We start from the raw sequence: 17,220 nt of genomic DNA on the forward strand, positions 1-17,220 counted from the left end.
CCACGGAAAAAGGAATATCCAGGTGTGGCGCCCACCTAAATACCCCTACAGGCCTTTCGGAAGTGACCTCATAACAAGGGTCACGAGGGAGGCGAGATCTCGCACTCGCAGTCCCCCAACTTCATGGCCAGGTGGCCACAGAACAAATATTACCTCTCGGGCAGTGAGGAAACACTAAGGGCTGTCCTCTCTAGTGTTACCCTGCGGGTGATGTGGCCATACGCCTAGCGTTTCTACCCCTAGCCCTTCTGTTATCTGATATGTCTATACACATACCTTTGTGACAAAATGCAGTTTCATCATCAACAAAACAAACCACACTTTTGTGTGGGAAAACTTTTGCAAGTTTATTCATATTCTGTAATGCAGTACACAGATAGGTTAACTTACAGGTGATCATACCGTTGCTGCGCTGTTTAGGACGAAGAGCTAACACGCACCCCGAAACTATCTCCAGCCACTGGGCATTACATTACCATCCTATTATTCATCCAGTGCTGTATTATTTCGCATTGGGGCTGTGGCCAAATTATGTTAATGGTTAATGCAAACTTTCCACCACAGAGCGAGGCAAGGCAAACCCCCAGGTGACCGGATACTAACAATCCCTTAAGGGATGAAGGGATCACCGTCGAGTTCTTCTCACGGCCCCCTACTAATTAATTAATTAACTGTGGGTTTGTAATGTGCTAGAATCGACTCCCGAAGGAGTATCTCTGCGCAGTAGACCGCTGGGGAACCCATCCTGGCTTTCCCTGTGAGATGGTCCCAACTGGGTATCTCCAAGGTGAAACCAGGCATCCCCGGCGTATGTGGGGGGCCGTTGTGGAGATGAGGCAAGCTAATGCCCAGAGTTGCCGAGTGTGATCCCTGGTTAGAGTAGGCACGAGATGAGAATTATCGAGTCCGCTGACCCTGGTCCATGACCCTGCCACGTCGGGAACTGAACCCTGGTTCCGGGCCGTCGTCTGCTCTCGGGTCTGCCGCCTCTAACCAGTGAGCCAGAACTATGGCCTGAGGATCTCATTTGGGCGGCCTCATCTCCACCTAATGGGGTATTCATCGCTTTTTTGCATTAGGATCACCTGGGAGACCGGCAATGGATCAGGGTCGCCTACCGCAACCCTGAGTCCCCCACCTGTGTAGCTCTAGGGTTCATTCGTCACCACTAAAATGTCTTTAACCCTTTCGATGCTGATGACGAGCTCAGCTCGTCATCACCCACGGGTGTCGTGTGCTGATGACGAGCTGAGCTCGTCATGGTGCCACTAAAATGGCAATTTCCAGCACAGGGGGGGGGGGAACGCCCAGCAGCCATGTGGTTAAAATAGGTGGGTACTAATAAGGCTCACCTTTACCCCTTTGGTGCTGTCGCCCCATCAGTCATAGCTTGCATTCTCATCCACCACCCATCATTTTTGCGAAGCAAATTTTCCTGTCGCTATGATTTGTTGTAAGGAGGCAATAGCAACTCTTGTAACTGACCCCCACCCCTCTTTTTTTCTTTTAAAGTTATTGCCTGCAGATGGCTACTGCCTTAGGTTTCTGAAGTGCTTCCATCCTTGGGTCGGGCAGATACCAAAGAATACCATGAGAGTTGAACGTCTTGCTATTTGTGAGGGCAGTTAGCATACTACTATATGTACCTGCCTGTACAATGTCAGTTGGAGATCCTTCACACACCTTTGTTGCCCCTAGTTGAGCTGTGGCCTTGCAGCCTAGACTCTTATCACATTCTATTGCGCTCATGCACTTAAACTGATGCCATATTACAACTTAACACGTCAATTGTGTCCACTGGGATGGCATAGAATTTCTAGCCGACTGGATTGCTCCTTTTTCTTTTCTGTTTAGCCCACTTGAAGCAACTACAAACTAAATTATGCTCTTTACTAAGCAGATAAAGCTCCTGCTTTCAAACGCCCCTGCAGGTTGAACATGTATACAGTTGGTAAAACGTGCGACTCACTGGGTCCCATGGTTGGGCCATGTTGCTGTCGTTACTTCAAGTTGTTATCACTGAATGCACTCTAGGCTGCCTTCGGGTTTTAGATCAAGCAGGTGATTTATTATTATTGGTTCTATTATGAAGCAATCTCTTTTGCTGCTGTTGCACATTTGGACGTTTAAGGGCCAGGCCCACTCTGTTGCCTCTGAATTGGGTGAACTATGCCCTTTGTTGTTGTGTCAACTCAATTCCGCCCGGACACTCTTGTGGTCAGATACTTGCGTACTTCCACTTTCTATACTTTCTGTTTGAAGGTATAGCGGCCTTCGCATATGGACATGTTAAGATTGGTGTAGGAGAGTAGGGTCTGCAATCCTATGATCACCCAGATTTTTTGCTTTTGTTTCACTGGTTTACGACTTTCTCTGGCTGTGGGCCTGCTAATCAGACCCACAGCCTGGCTGTTCTCTTTCTAAATTACGATATGTACCCTAGGTGCATTTACCAATTGGTACTGGGCCGCCTTATCAGACCCTGTAACTCAGGGCATAGGTGTACCCAGGGCCGCCAGGGGCTGCAGCATGTATTATGCCACCCCTGGCTGGCCTCCTAAATTTGACACAACTGGCTGCATGACAGCTGGGGCAAAGTCGTGTAATCACCCTTTGCTTTAGGTATAGTAGCTCTATATCTAACCATACAATGGACACCCGAGTTCCTATCAGTCACTCCTATGGCAGGCCTTGACAATCCTGAAGGCAGAGTGCGTGGGCTCGTGTGAACTAGGTTCTGGCCCGAGCCGAGCCCGGTTGCAGCTTGCGGAATCAAGACCCAATGGCTGTTCCATGATAACGCGTACCACATCGGTAACTTCGGTGTCGCGTTATCAAGGCATGTCGAGTAAGGTGTCATACGAATCGGGATGCTGCCCTCTCACCAATACTGGCGACGAGGTTAACATTCCGCCCTTCTAGAGGGACACGACATGTACGTAACTGTGAACCCCGGTTAAAGTTAACTGAAGCCTCAGCTCCACAAAATGGATGCTGCCACCACAGACACGAGTCTGACCTCCTGCTGCTGGGAGTCCTTCCAGCGAGGAGCGCTTGGACAAAGGGTTTCCTGTCAAGGGCGGTGTTCGCACCGTCCCAGACAGGGTTTGTGTATTCTGGGTAGGTAGGGCTTTTGCGAGAAGGTGACTGCGGAGTGGCACCCCGGTGCTCACTACGCATCCGCCGGTCAGAACCAGTTCCAGGGGCGCCAGCCCTGGCCTGGGGAAAGTCCGGCAGGGGAGAGGGGTGTAACTACCCCCCTTCCTGGTCCCACCCTTAGGGCAGGACCTAGTCATGTACCCACCCCTTTCTTTAGGATAAAGGCCGGAGCGGGGACCCTTCCAAATTAGATCATCTTTGAATCAAGAACTACTTTCCATGAAAGGACCTTCAAGACTCTTCTCAAGATTTCTCCCTTGTGACTAAGGAGTAGTCACCCTGCATCAGCGGGCACCATCTAAGAACTCTGCGGTTTGCTGCAAGTCCTTCCTCAAGGATCCGACGGCCCAGCTCGACGAGAACCGGCTTCCCTGGCACCTCTGACCTCTACCCACGTCATCAGCTCAGCTGTGATCTGTGGGTGCGACGAGACCTCGAGGGACCGGCCATCATCAAAACCTGCACGCTTCCTTAAACCAGCACGACCATCGAAGCAATTCTCTGGTGAGTGCTCTGGGGTCCGAGAAGCCCCGACCCTGAGCCGCTCCAGCACCGAAGTGCAGTCTCCCAGCATCTCCACGATCTGCGTGGGGCCCTTCTGCTCGCTGCTCAGCACGTTGTCTGGTCACTAGCCGCTGGCTTGTGCCCTTCTTTGACGACATCCGACAACCAACACTGCTGGTCTGGTTGCTCCAGACCGGCCCTTGCTCCCTTTTCCGAGAGAAGCACACCGGACCCTCCTGGTCCACTCAAGACGCCATTTTAGGCCCACCCGTGGCCCTGAAATCTGCCAAGGCTTGTTGCCCCAATCCTGGGCCCAGCGACGCCGACAGCATCATCCTTCGTGGGACAGCTTGCACCTCCATCCTGGTCGCCGACAACGCCTCCTGGTCCGTGAGACTGCAGAGCCTAGCGTCGCCCACTCACCTGGTCGAGGTGACGGCCAACCGGTGCCTTCCTGGTACCCTCTGACTACTGGCTAGTAGTACGAACTTGGTCCCCTCTGCTTTCAGGTATCATCGATCTCTGATCCAGGCTTGGATCTCTACGAACTAATCATCACTGGTCGCCGGCCAGCAACTCCTTTTCCTTCCGGCTCCTGGCTCGTCAGCGAAGACCCCGACGCCTGTAAGACTTGTGCAGCCGCAGCCCCCGTGGCTAGGTAACTTCGGCATTTCGGTGCCTGCATAGCCTCTTTACTCTAGGGTCCCGAGTCCCTCGCTTCCGACTTGTCTTATCGGGTCCGCCCGAGACCACTAAACTTTCCGTGTCCTCGGACACTTGTTTAATTGTGCACTTGAAGTATTTTCCTAAAGAGATTTGGTTTGTGCTTAGTACCCTGTCCTCATAAAGAGTACAGGGCTGTTGTGAATCTTAATAAATATCCTGTTTATTTTCATAACACTTGTGTGGTGTCCTTTCACTGGGTGTTCAAGGGGTACATGTGTGGTAAACAGCTGGCTTAACACGCCCTCTCGAGTCTTTAGCCTTAGACTGCTCGTATCCACGCTACTAGGATAGCTGGTCTATAGGTTGACTTACAACCAATCATCATAAGGGTCGTTTGGAACGATACATAGCGGTCGCTAGAATAGCGAACGCTGCATATCGGGCCAACTTCTCACATTGGTGGCAGCGGTTGGGATTTGAGCTTGCTGTTGTTTTACCACACGTATCCTAAGAATATCTTGTTGAAAGATCACATAAGTACTGTTAGTACATATAACTAAAGCTTAGAATACTCTGAGTTCTACTGAACCAGCTGTTGCAGCTCCTCAAGGCTTAGCACACCTTGGCTGCAACTCTTAGCAAGGGATCAGTAGGTAAACACATAGTGTAGGTAGGTGCATCACTTACACCACACTAGAAACAGTATGTCGGACAAAGGAGGAAACTCTGAGTCTCCCCTTGTGTCAGTTGACCCTCCACAGGTCATCCCTTCAAGATATACTGTGCTTAGCTTCCGCGAGTTGCGACAAGTATGTAACTCTAGGAAGATTAAGCAAGGGGCTAACCCCACTACCTCCTTTCTGATTGGTCTCCTAGAGACTTATGATGCTAGAAAGGCTGAGAAGCTTCTTAGCCATTCTAATCCAGAAGGAGACATGCCTCCCCTCGAGGGAACCAGAGACGATCCTGACCTCATCCACCTCTCAGCTGAGACTGAAGATGTAGAGGATGATGAGAATGAGGATCCCTCTGGGGATGAGGCAGATAAGGGACAGGTAGAAGTCGTTAGACTAAGCAGGTCCAACTTAAGCAAACATGACAGTGGTACTGGGGGACCCCTGGGGCCACTATCAGGTCAGCTTAACATTGGGAATGGACGAGCCAGATCTCTGTCAAGAGACTCTGGCAGATCCCTTCAAACCAATGGCTCTCACAACTCTTCTCAGAGAGGGATGACGTCCCGTCAGCGGAGAGTGTACGAAGCTAAGGAAAGGGCAGCTAATCTGAGGATCGAAAGGGAAGAACTTGCCCTGGCCAAAGAAAGGCTTGCCTTTGCTCGAGAGCAACAAATGAGTGGGGCAGTCCCCACTGGTGGCAGCATTGTACCTAGCAATAGGGAAAAGGGTTTTGATACAAAACACCTTGGTAAGATAGTGCCCCCCTTTAAACAAGGGGACGACATCCACAAATGGATTACTGCTTTGGAGAGGGCCGGCACTGTGCAAGGTGTTCCCCCGAGTCAGTGGGCAGCTATCTTGTGGCTCTCCTTTGAAGGTAAAGGAAGAGACAAGCTCCTCACCACAAGGGTCGAGGATGCTAATAATTACCACGTCTTGAAGAATACACTGGTTGAAGGGTTTGGCCTAACCACTGAGCAGTACAGGGTGCTGTTCAGGGATACCCAGAAAACACAGTCTCAAGATTGGTCTGACTTTGTCGATTGTGCCACTAAGGCTTTTGAGGGCTGGTTGCTGGGCAGTAAGGTTACTGATTACCAAGGATTGTATAATTTGATGATGAGAGAACAAATTTTAAACAATTGTCAGAACCAGTTGTTGCATCAGCACCTTGTCGACTCGGAGCTGACCTCTCCCCAAGAATTGGGAAAGAAGGCAGACAGATGGGTTCGTACAAGAGTTAAACAGAACCAGGGCCAGAATCAAGGTGGTCAGAAGAAAGCAGACCAGAAGGGTAAAGATTCTAAGGGGGAACAAAATGACCAGAAGTCTTCGACAGGTCCCCGACAACTCAAAGAGGGTGGGGGTCAGGCTCCCCAAAAGAAGAAAGAAGGCCAATCCAAAAGATGGTGCCAGTACTGTAAAAGTAAATCTCACTGGTTTAGTGAGTGCACCAAGAAAGGAGGAGGGCAGACTCCTGCCACTGCAGCCCCTAAGGCACCTGTGCCCCCTAGTACAGCCAGCAGTGGTAGTGCACCTCCCAAGGGTTTAGTAGGGTTAACCCTGGGTTCTGAGGGGCGTGACAACTTAGTTGGTACACTCACTCAGGCTGTCCTTGTCAGTACAGGGGATGTGGATATGTCCCCTGACGTAAGTCCCAATACTTTGGGCAAATACAGACAGACACCTTTCATAAATGGAAAAATGGCTCAGGCCTATAGGGACACTTGTGCCAGTGTCACCATGGTGACACCTAACTTTGTGGACCCTGGACAGATCATGCCAGGTACAGAATTCCTGGTGACCAATGCAAGCAATGTCACTACCAATCACCGTATGGCAATTGTAGCTTTCTCCTGGGGAGGGGTAACTGGCCAAAAGAAGGTTGTAGTTAGTTCAGACCTCCCAGTGGATTGTTTGTTGGGCAATGATTTGGAGTCATCACAATGGTCAGAAGTGGAGCACCGGACTCACATGGAAATGTTAGGCTTGCCAGCACATGTGTTCGCTGTGACCAGGTCACAGGTCAGGAAATGCCCCACTGAACAGGTGCTGGATCCTGGAACAACGGACCAGACACCTCCCAAGAAAAAGAGCGGTAGGGTTAAGGCTGCGCCTTCCCCCTTGCCCCAGGTCGTGGATCAAGTCTCAGAGGAGGCTGACCTACAGGAATTGAGGGAAACTGAGCCTAGAGAGTTCGAACTTGATCAAGTTGAATTCTTGGGTTCAGGGGGACCCTCAAGGGAAGACCTGGGGAAGGACCAATTAGACTGCCCTTCTCTTGAACCCCTCAGACAGCAGGCTGCTGCTGAGGCTGCTGGGAACGCCACAGGTACCCACAAGGTATACTGGGAAGATGGACTCCTGTACACTGAGTCAAGAGACCCCAAGCCTGGCATGACCAGGAGGCTGGTTGTACCCTTGTCTCAGCGAGGTTTCCTACTTACCTTGGCCCACGAGATTCCCTTAGCAGGTCACTTAGGCCAGACGAAGACGTGGGACAGGCTCGTCTCACACTTTCACTGGCCTCATATGAATGAAGATACGAAGGAGTTTTGCCGCTCCTGTGTCACTTGCCAAGCCAGTGGTAAGTCAGGTGGCACGACAAAGGCCCCCCTTATACCAATGCCTGTGGTGGGGGTGCCCTTTGAACGGGTGGGGATTGACATCGTCGGTCCCATGGAACCACCAACAGCATCAGGGCACAAGTTTATACTGGTGGTAGTGGATCATGCCACCAGGTATCCTGAAGCTATTCCCCTTAGGACCACTACAGCACCTGTTGTGGCAAGAGCCCTAGTTGGAGTATTCTCCAGAGTGGGCTTTCCTAAGGAGGTCGTCTCCGACAGAGGTGCAAACTTTATGTCGAGCTACTTAACTGCTATGTGGAAGGAATGTGGTGTCAACTACAAGTTCACTACCCCCTATCATCCACAATGCAATGGGCTTGTTGAGAGATTCAACAGGACCCTCAAAGGGATGATTCATGGACTACCTGAAAAGCTTCGGCGTAGATGGGACGTCCTGAATCCCTGCCTTTTGTTCGCCTACAGAGAAGTCCCACAGAAGGGGGTTGGCTACAGCCCTTTTGAACTTTTGTACGGGCATCCTGTAAGGGGACCCCTGTGTTTGGTGAAGGAAGGATGGGAGAGACCTCTCAAAAAGCCTGCAGCCAACATAGTGGACTATGTGCTTGGCCTCCGCTCGCGGATGGCTGAATACATGGAGAAGGCATCTGAAAACCTTAAGGCCAGCCAAGAACTCCAGAAAGCTTGGCATGACCAAAAGGCTGTCTTGACTGTTTACCAGCCCGGACAGAAGGTGTGGGTGTTGGAGCCAGTGGCCCCAGCAGCACTCAAGGACAAATGGTCCGGGCCCTACACCATCCTGGAGAAAAAGGGAGAGGTCACCTACCTGGTCGACCTGGGAACTCCCCGGAGCCCCCACAGGGTGCTTCATGTCAACAGGCTCAAGGCATATGTCGACAGGAAGGACATGAGTTTGCTCATGGCCCTAGATGAGGGACAGGAGGAGGAGAGTGACCCTCTCCCCGACCTGCTCACTCAGAATCCTGACGATGGATCGGTAGATGGTGTTGTCTTTTGTGGCAGCCTCTCCGAACATCAACAGAAAGACTGTAAACAGGTTCTTCAGTCTTTCAGACATATGTTCTCTCTAACACCCAGTCAGACCGATTGGTGCACCCATGAGGTTGACACTGGTGACAGCTTGCCAGTTAAGAGTAAAATCTACCGGCAGCCTGATCACGTTAGAGACTGCATCAAGAGTGAAGTGCAGAAAATGTTGGAGCTGGGAGTCATTGAACCCTCGGATAGCCCTTGGGCTAGTCCCGTAGTTCTAGTGCCGAAACCTCACACCCCGGGCGGTAAGAAAGAGATGAGGTTCTGCGTAGACTACAGGGGTCTCAATGCAGTCACTAAGACTGACGCCCACCCAATACCAAGGGCAGACGAGCTTATCGATAGATTGGCTTCGGCCAACTACTTAAGTACGTTTGACCTGACAGCTGGGTATTGGCAAATCAGGTTAGCTGAGGACGCCAAGCCTAAGACCGCATTTTCTACCCCTGGTGGGCATTATCAGTTCGTGGTGATGCCCTTTGGTCTGAAAAATGCACCTGCCACCTTCCAAAGGTTGGTGAATCAAGTCCTTACTGGGCTGGATGACTTCTGTGCGGCATATCTAGACGATATTGCTGTCTTTAGCTCCACCTGGGAGGATCACCTGGTCCACCTGCGGAAAGTGTTAGAGGCTCTGCAAGCAGCAGGCCTCACTATCAAGGCCACCAAGTGCCAGATAGGGCAGACACAGGTTGTATACCTGGGCCACCTTGTAGGTGGAGGCCAGGTTCAGCCACTGGAGAGCAAAATACAGTCAATCAGGGACTGGGCTCCTCCAACCACCCAGACTCAAGTTCGAGCTTTCTTGGGCCTGACTGGATACTACCGAAAGTTTGTCAGGAATTATGGTTCCATCGTGACACCATTAAATGAACTGACAAGTAAGAAAATGCCAAAAAAGGTTCAGTGGACAGCGAGCTGTCAAAAAGCATTCGATGACCTAAAGCAGGCCATGTGCACGGCGCCTATCCTTAAGAGTCCAGACTACTCCAAACCATTCATTGTCCAAACAGACGCTTCTGAGTTGGGTGTGGGAGCTGTTCTTTCTCAACTGAATTTTGATGGTCAAGACCAGCCCATTGCTTTTATAAGCAGAAGGCTGACCCCTAGAGAGAAGAATTGGTCAGCTATTGAGAGGGAGGCCTTTGCTGTGGTTTGGGCCCTGAAGAAGCTGAGGCCATACTTGTTTGGCACTCACTTCAAGATTCAGACCGACCATAAGCCCCTCTTGTGGCTAAATCAGATGAAGGGTGAAAACCCCAAACTGCTTAGTTGGTCCATTTCCCTACAGGGGATGGACTTCACAGTGGAACATAGACCTGGTACTGATCATGGCAATGCCGATGGGCTCTCCAGATATTTCCACTTAGAACAAGAAGACTCACCTGGTCAAGGTTAGCTTATTGTTCCGACGTTTGGGGGGGGGGGGGGTCATGTAGGAGAGTAGGGTCTGCAATCCTATGATCACCCAGATTTTTTGCTTTTGTTTCACTGGTTTACGACTTTCTCTGGCTGTGGGCCTGCTAATCAGACCCACAGCCTGGCTGTTCTCTTTCTAAATTACGATATGTACCCTAGGTGCATTTACCAATTGGTACTGGGCCGCCTTATCAGACCCTGTAACTCAGGGCATAGGTGTACCCAGGGCCGCCAGGGGCTGCAGCATGTATTATGCCACCCCTGGCTGGCCTCCTAAATTTGACACAACTGGCTGCATGACAGCTGGGGCAAAGTCGTGTAATCACCCTTTGCTTTAGGTATAGTAGCTCTATATCTAACCATACAATGGACACCCGAGTTCCTATCAGTCACTCCTATGGCAGGCCTTGACAATCCTGAAGGCAGAGTGCGTGGGCTCGTGTGAACTAGGTTCTGGCCCGAGCCGAGCCCGGTTGCAGCTTGCGGAATCAAGACCCAATGGCTGTTCCATGATAACGCGTACCACATCGGTAACTTCGGTGTCGCGTTATCAAGGCATGTCGAGTAAGGTGTCATACGAATCGGGATGCTGCCCTCTCACCAATACTGGCGACGAGGTTAACATTCCGCCCTTCTAGAGGGACACGACATGTACGTAACTGTGAACCCCGGTTAAAGTTAACTGAAGCCTCAGCTCCACAAAATGGATGCTGCCACCACAGACACGAGTCTGACCTCCTGCTGCTGGGAGTCCTTCCAGCGAGGAGCGCTTGGACAAAGGGTTTCCTGTCAAGGGCGGTGTTCGCACCGTCCCAGACAGGGTTTGTGTATTCTGGGTAGGTAGGGCTTTTGCGAGAAGGTGACTGCGGAGTGGCACCCCGGTGCTCACTACGCATCCGCCGGTCAGAACCAGTTCCAGGGGCGCCAGCCCTGGCCTGGGGAAAGTCCGGCAGGGGAGAGGGGTGTAACTACCCCCCTTCCTGGTCCCACCCTTAGGGCAGGACCTAGTCATGTACCCACCCCTTTCTTTAGGATAAAGGCCGGAGCGGGGACCCTTCCAAATTAGATCATCTTTGAATCAAGAACTACTTTCCATGAAAGGACCTTCAAGACTCTTCTCAAAATTTCTCCCTTGTGACTAAGGAGTAGTCACCCTGCATCAGCGGGCACCATCTAAGAACTCTGCGGTTTGCTGCAAGTCCTTCCTCAAGGATCCGACGGCCCAGCTCGACGAGAACCGGCTTCCCTGGCACCTCTGACCTCTACCCACGTCATCAGCTCAGCTGTGATCTGTGGGTGCGACGAGACCTCGAGGGACCGGCCATCATCAAAACCTGCACGCTTTCTTAAACCAGCACGACCATCGAAGCAATTCTCTGGTGAGTGCTCTGGGGTCCGAGAAGCCCCGACCCTGAGCCGCTCCAGCACCGAAGTGCAGTCTCCCAGCATCTCCACGATCTGCGTGGGGCCCTTCTGCTCGCTGCTCAGCACGTTGTCTGGTCACTAGCCGCTGGCTTGTGCCCTTCTTTGACGACATCCGACAACCAACACTGCTGGTCTGGTTGCTCCAGACCGGCCCTTGCTCCCTTTTCCGAGAGAAGCACCCCGGACCCTCCTGGTCCACTCAAGACGCCATTTTAGGCCCACCCCGTGGCCCTGAAATCTGCCAAGGCTTGTTGCCCCAATCCTGGGCCCAGCGACGCCGACAGCATCATCCTTCGTGGGACAGCTCGCACCTCCATCCTGGTCGCCGACAACGCCTCCTGGTCCGTGAGACTGCAGAGCCTAGCGTCGCCCACTCACCTGGTCGAGGTGACGGCCAACCGGTGCCTTCCTGGTACCCTCTGACTACTGGCTAGTAGTACGAACTTGGTCCCCTCTGCTTTCAGGTATCATCGATCTCTGATCCAGGCTTGGATCTCTACGAACTAATCATCACTGGTCGCCGGCCAGCAACTCCTTTTCCTTCCGGCTCCTGGCTCGTCAGCGAAGACCCCGACGCCTGTAAGACTTGTGCAGCCGCAGCCCCCGTGGCTAGGTAACTTCGGCATTTCGGTGCCTGCATAGCCTCCTTACTCTAGGGTCCCGAGTCCCTCGCTTCCGACTTGTCTTATCGGGTCCGCCCGAGACCACTAAACTTTCCGTGTCCTCGGACACTTGTTTAATTGTGCACTTGAAGTATTTTCCTAAAGAGATTTGGTTTTTGCATAGTACCCTGTCCTCATAAAGAGTACAGGGCTGTTGTGAATCTTAATAAATATCCTGTTTATTTTCATAACACTTGTGTGGTGTCCTTTCACTGGGTGTTCAAGGGGTACATGTGTGGTAAACAGCTGGCTTAACACGCCCTCTCGAGTCTTTAGCCTTAGACTGCTCGTATCCACGCTACTAGGATAGCTGGTCTATAGGTTGACTTACAACCAATCATCATAAGGGTCGTTTGGAACGATACATAGCGGTCGCTAGAATAGCGAACGCTGCATATCGGGCCAACTTCTCACATTGGTACCTGTGAAATTCGATGTTGGTCCCTGGTGAGTAGATGGGACACCTTCTTGCATGACTGTGACCTCCCCTATGTGACCTATCTATGTGTCAATCTGTGCAGACCACTTGCAACTCTGTTCTTCCTCCTCCACCGGCGTTGGTCATTCCAAAGTGACCCTGGAGGCAGCAGCCAATGGGACAGTCATTACCCCTGGCTTATTTGTTGCGCTACTATGGCGACCCTCTTCCTATGCCTACCATCACTGCTTCCTCAGTTAAAAAAAATATATATTACAAGCGATCATCTCTTTTGGGATTGTATCCTGTCACCGCCATAAGTGTGAAACAAGTGTACCTGCTATGTGTGTTGCTATTTACAGCATAGCTGCAGATACCCACCGTTTTTTTGGGGGCCTTGAGCCCTTGTGGGGTTGGATGATAGGTTCATGGGGCTACTGCAGTGTCCATTGTTAACTTATGTGCTCAGGAATATTGAAACCTCAAAAGGTGTGATTGCCATAATATCTGAAGAAAGTAACTAACCTCAAGGCGATCTTAGAACAAGAGCCAGGGATAACAAACAATATACTCCAGACAATGGTTCTTGAGCTATATTATCAGACTTAACTAAAAAAAGGGGAACAAGCCCACCAAGAAAAAGTGAAGAGAGAAAACCCTATGAGTGCCACAATGTCCCTTTTTTTAGTTAAGTCTGATAATATAGCTCAAGAACCATTGTCTGGAGTATATTGCCATAATATCTGGAGTATGAAATTCTCTGGTAGGAGGGCTTACCTGTGCCTACACTTAAGGAGTACTACTGCTGGCTTTCATTCCGAGACCATGGATCCTGCGTGGCCTGCAGTGTGGACCTGGCTAAATGTGATTCATAGAACACCAATCTGCATGCCCTACCGTTGTTACGATAGTGTGTCTTTCAATTTCTGCATCTTTGGTGCTAACCACTCGGATTCTTTTCTCAGGTCAGGTTTAGAAATCCCTGTTATGACTCTGGGCGAACTCCTATTAAAGTGTCTTTGAACCAGGTCAAATACAAAATAGTGCATCTCCTTGAGAGCATAATGACAGCTGAAGTGTCGCTCTGTAGGTATGAACCAAAAGGCAATGTGTATACCAGTGTTGGGGGGTTGTTGCCTCTCTGGCACTATGGATTCAATGTAAGGGATCTTAGCCACAAATGACTCCCCTGCCATACTGAGTTGCGGTTGCACTGGATACACATTGACAGAAATTATGGTTGCAGGCTGCGTGGATGGAACCAAGCAGACTGACCTAACGTGGTTTATCACTACATTAATTGTTTCCCAATGATTGCAATCTAGAATCCTGCAATATATAGCCTTGGCTCAATGAGCAGATGCCATTGCAAAATGGCAATGCTTTGACTTCCACTTCTTGTCTAAATATGTGATAACTGTGACCCTTTTCACTGATCTGTTGAACATCAACCCAGGAAAGACCAATCACTGTGTGGGAGGAATTGCCCACTCACCTTCTTTCCGCATGGGGCTTTCTCTGCATTTCTTTTTTAATCTTGACATACTGTTGGGGCCTACAAGTCACCAAGACTACACCTACATTTGAAAGTAGGTACACATTAACCATGTTTCCCTGCTGGGATTATATAAGCAGTAAAATCCTACTTGTTTACACTTTGTTGTGATTTTGTGCTGGTCTACTGTGCTCCAACAAAACGTTTCATTTGCTCTATTTCTGAATGAACCCATAGACCTTTGCTCTTGAACTGTGCACTGCATTAAGAGCACCCTTTGCTGGGGGCTCGGTCAACAGATATTCCCATGCTGTCTACCTTAGGGTGACAACCATCTCATTAGTGCATGTAGTTCAAACTCAAGGTCACTATCTGTTCCCGAGGCCCTTGGACTGATGCTATAGTCCTTAGATCTTGACATACCCAAACTTACAAGTAAACTCATATGACTTGTTGCCTTTTAAGCTCCATGTGTTCGGAAGGCCTTCCATGCCCTCCTCTCAAAGTGTAGCACCAGTGCGGATTAAAGTCAGAATGCGGTTTGCGTGAGGATAAGACAGGTCTGCTTCCTCACAAGCCATGAGACACAGTCAATAAAACATCTGGCCCATTTATTCATCTCAGTCTTGTATTGAATGTTATTTGCCCTTGTGCTGCTCGTTGACATTAGTCGCTACCGATATGCATGGTAGCTGCTCTACATTCATGAAGTCGAGCAGAACTTGATTGTCCAAGTGATGCAACTTTGCTCTGCTGGGGCAGTGTCTCCTTAATGATTTTGGGTACCCCAGGCAAGAAATTTTCTGGGGTGGCCCCTGTATGAAAATTTTTATTTTCTTACTCACCCTTCCAATTCAAGCCCCATAATACCAAACAATCTTGAATTCTACGTAAAAGGTTGACATACTGTGATAGAAAATAACCATACAGTTCATTTTTCCAGGGGGCTTTTGGACGATGGGAGGTGGTGGGGGGCGGGCATAGGCACTTCCCCTCTTTGACTAACCTTTAAACGCCTCCATGGTGGGAGCATGTCTTACTGACTGCCTTAGTGTGGCAATGAGGCAATGTCCTTATTGTGTATAAAGGAGATAGTGCAAATGAAGTGCTGTTTGCATCATGCTGCAAATAAAACTAACCGCTTCAATAGCATAATAGCCACAGCATTGTTTTATAAAAACGGCTCTGGTTTTATTTACTTGCTTCAGTCCATACGCTCTACTCCTTCCATTCCAATTCAAGCCCCATAATGCCAAATAATTCCAAACTCTACAATAAAGGTTGACGGACTGTAATAGGAGTGAACCATAGATTACGTTCACTTTTCCCTGGGGGCTTTTGGAAGGTGGGGGCCCTAGGCAGTTGCCAGTTTGCCCAGCCTTTAAACACCTCCATTAGTCCGGGTCTGGTGGCTCCGTGGACTAATGTGTCCATTACAGGGGCATGTGTTTTACCTCATGGTCACAGGTTCCAATCCCGGGGGGTCCACTCAGCCTTTCATCCATCTGAGGTCGATTAAGTGAGTACCATTAAGTTGGGTAACAATGAACATCTGTTATTCACCGCCAAGAGACCTCCGGGGGAACGTGCGCTTTACAAATTCAGGTTATGTCGTTATGCTGGTATTGTGTCTTAGTTCGGGCCTTAGTGTGGAAATGATAGAAGCTCTTATTGTGCAAAAAGGAGACGGAGCAAACAAAGTACGGAAAACTAACCACTTGAATAGTTTGCCACACTTTTGTACATTGTTGATAAGTGAAGTTAGCGTCATGCCCCTGGTCAAGGGACTCTAATGAACAGCATTGCTTTGTAAAGCTGCTCCGGATTCCACGGTTAGTTTCGGTCGATATGCTCTACACCAGATTTGCTGTGACATCTTATCTAATAGTATGCCTGCCTAGGGTAATGATTTAAGAATTTAAATTGCCCAACCATGTGAGCCCTTGAACTGAACCTCCGCTGGGTTGCGTCAACGGTTCTTGTAAAGCTAGGATTGGCAACAAAGTGTACATAGTACCTGTTGCTAAATGGTGCCAGCAGATGTTCAGCTCAAGGGCTCATGTTGCCGATTGCACAATGCAGTTTCAACCACATTTCGCTGCACATCTCTCGTTGCGATGTCATTGCCTGCCTGTACTATCACCGCAGTCGATGGAAATGCCACTCCTGCCTGCTCACAAGAATAGCAACTATTGTTAGCTCACCAGTGAAGCAAAATTGATTAGATACATCACGTAAATTGAGCTATTCTTGTTCCACTAATTTGAAATTGTAACAAAATTAAGTGTGGAATCCTAAAAGAATGAGTGACATCCCTCAGTTTGTGATAAAGATGTGGTGCAATACGCCAGCCCTGGGGACCACACACAAACAATATAAGAAACCGCGTGCACGGAGGGACCATCTGGGAAACTGATAACTGCCATACAAAGCCATCGATTTATCCTTCCATGCTGCTGATATTATGGCAAGCATAAACCTGAGAAACCAAGGACACAGGCAGTATGAAAGGGAATTATAATTCCTTACTGTGGTAATGAGCAGAACAAAACCTTAACATGCAATGTGACCAGCCAGCTGACCAAGCTACAACAAAGAAAGTAGGAAGCACAATCATTTCTTATAGGAACACACAATAAGGGCCAGATGTAGGAAGCCTAATACCGGTCGGTAACGGCCGAAATTACCGAATTTCGGCCGTTACCGACCGGTATTAGGCTTTTTTGATGTAGGGGCCTAATCTAAGGATTCGGTAATTTACTGAATCGGTAATTTGAGGAATCGGTAAATTACCGAATTGTTAAATACCGATTCGGTAAATTACAGAATTCCTAATGTAGGGAGCACTTAAATGAGTGCTTTTCCCATGTTAGGATTCGTTATTTACCACCAACTATAAGTTGGTGGTAAATAACAAAAACCCCCAAAAAAGCAATTTAATGCAAATGATTTCAGTGCCATGTAGCAGACATACATGCCCTTAGGGCATGTATGTGTGCCACATGTGCACCCATATACAATTGAGGGGTGCAACAGGGTGTCAAAGTGACACCCTGCCACCCTTCAATAATTTCCCCCTTTTACCGAATCGGTAATTCCCATTCATTCCTATGGGCCTTCAGACCCATAGGAATGAATGGGGAATACCGAATCA

General features: G+C 49.6%; 1 protein-coding gene across 3 annotated transcripts in view; it reads right to left on the reverse strand.

Moving 5' to 3' along the window:
• The window catches only part of NR3C1 (nuclear receptor subfamily 3 group C member 1), a 775,966-nt gene that overhangs the window by 302,499 nt on the left and 456,247 nt on the right, over positions 1-17,220 (reverse strand). The gene's annotated exons all lie outside the window — the stretch shown is intronic.

The sequence above is a fragment of the Lissotriton vulgaris genome, chromosome 7, assembly GCF_964263255.1.
Source record: "Lissotriton vulgaris chromosome 7, aLisVul1.2, whole genome shotgun sequence".
Taxonomy (NCBI): domain Eukaryota; kingdom Metazoa; phylum Chordata; class Amphibia; order Caudata; family Salamandridae; genus Lissotriton; species Lissotriton vulgaris.